Source organism: Hordeum vulgare, chromosome 2H (genome assembly GCF_904849725.1).
Source record: "Hordeum vulgare subsp. vulgare chromosome 2H, MorexV3_pseudomolecules_assembly, whole genome shotgun sequence".
In the NCBI taxonomy this organism is placed as follows: domain Eukaryota; kingdom Viridiplantae; phylum Streptophyta; class Magnoliopsida; order Poales; family Poaceae; genus Hordeum; species Hordeum vulgare.
The window spans coordinates 236723460-236725270 of NC_058519.1; positions in this window are offsets into that span (position 1 = coordinate 236723460).

Sequence of the window (1811 nt, forward strand, 5' to 3'; positions counted from 1 at the left end):
CTCCTCCTTCTTCTTGATTTCTTCTTCTTCTCCTCCTCCTCCTCTTTCTTCTCCTCTTTCATATTATGCTTGCTTGAATTTCCCCAACAATGACATAATTATCCCATTTAGCTCCAAAATACCATAATAAGCTCAAAATGGCATAAGAACCTTGGTTAGCTCATGAATATTATATACTTAGCTTGTTTTCCTCTAAAACGGGATAATTAGCCCATTTGGCTCCAAAAAGACATAATTAGGTAATTTAGCTCCAACAAGAGGAGAAGAGGAGAAGAAATAGGCAAAATGAAAAGAAAGAAGAAGAAGAAGAAGAAGAAGAAGAAGAAAAGAAGGAGAAGGAGGAGGAGGAGGAGAAGGCCAAGGACTTTCTAGTCCTTCTCCTCCTCCTCCTTCTTCTTGATTTCTTCTTCTCCTCCTCCTCCTGCTCTTTCTTCTCCTCTTTCATATTATCCTTGCTTTAATTTCCCCAACAATGACATAATTAGCCTATTTAGCTCCAAAATGCCATAATAAGCTCAAAATGGCATAAGAACCTTGGTTAGCTCATGAATATTATATACTTAGCTTATTTTCCTCTCAAAAGGGATAATTAGCCCATTTAGCTCCAAAAAGACATAATTAGGTAATTTAGCTCCAACAAGAGGAGAAGAGGAGAAGAAATAGGCAAAATGAAAAGAAAGAGGAAGAAGAAGAAGAAGAAGAAGAAGAGAAGAAGGAGAAGGAGGAGGACGAGGAGGAGAAGGCCAAGGACCTTCTAGTCCTTCTCCTCCTTCTCCTCCTTCTTATTGATTTCTTCTTCTTCTTCTCCTCCTCCTCTTTATTCTCCTCTTTCATATTATCCTTGCTTTAATTTCCCCAACAATGACATAATTAGCCCATTTAGCTCCAAAATGCCATAATAAGCTCAAAATGGCATAAGAACCTTGGTTAGCTCATGAATATTATATACATAGCTTGTTTTCCTCTAAAATGGGATAATTAGCCCATTTAGCTCCAAAAAGATATAATTAGGCAACTTAGCTCCAACAAGAGGAGAAGGGGAGAAGAAATAGGCAAAATGAAAAGAAAGAAGAAGAAGAAGAAAAATAAGAAGAGAAGAAGCAGAAGGAGGAGGAGGAGGAGGAGAAGGAGAAGGCCAAGGACCTTCTTGTCCTTCTCCTCCTCCTCCTTCTCCTCCGTCTTCTTGATTTATTCTTCTTCTCCTCCTCCTCATATTTATTCTCCTCTTTCATATTATCCTTGCTTTAATTTCCCTAACAATGACATAATTATCCCATTTAGCTCCAAAATACCATAATAACCTCAAAATGGCATAAGAACCTTGGTTAGCTCATGAATATTATATACTTAGCTTGTTTTCCTCTAAAATGGGATAATTAGCCCATTTGGATCCAAAAAGACATAATTAGGAAATTTAGCTCCAACAAGAGGAGAAGAGGAGAAGAAATAGGCAAAATGAAAAGAAAGAAGAAGAAGAAGAAGAAGAAGAAGAAGAAGAAGAAGAAGAAGAAGAGAAGGAGGAGGAGGAGAAGGCCAAGGACCTTCTAGTCCTTCTCCTCCTCCTCCTTCTTCTTGATTTCTTATTCTCCTCCTCCTCCTCTTTCTTCTCCTCTTTCATATGATCCTTGCTTTAATTTCCCCAACAATGACATAATTAGCCAATTTAGCTCCAAAGTGCCATAATAAGCTCAAAATGGCATAAGAACCTTGGTTAGCTCATGAATATTATATACTTAGCTTATTTTCCTCTAAAAAGGGATAATTAGCCCATTTAGCTCCAAAAAGACATAATTAGGTAATTTAGCTCCAAC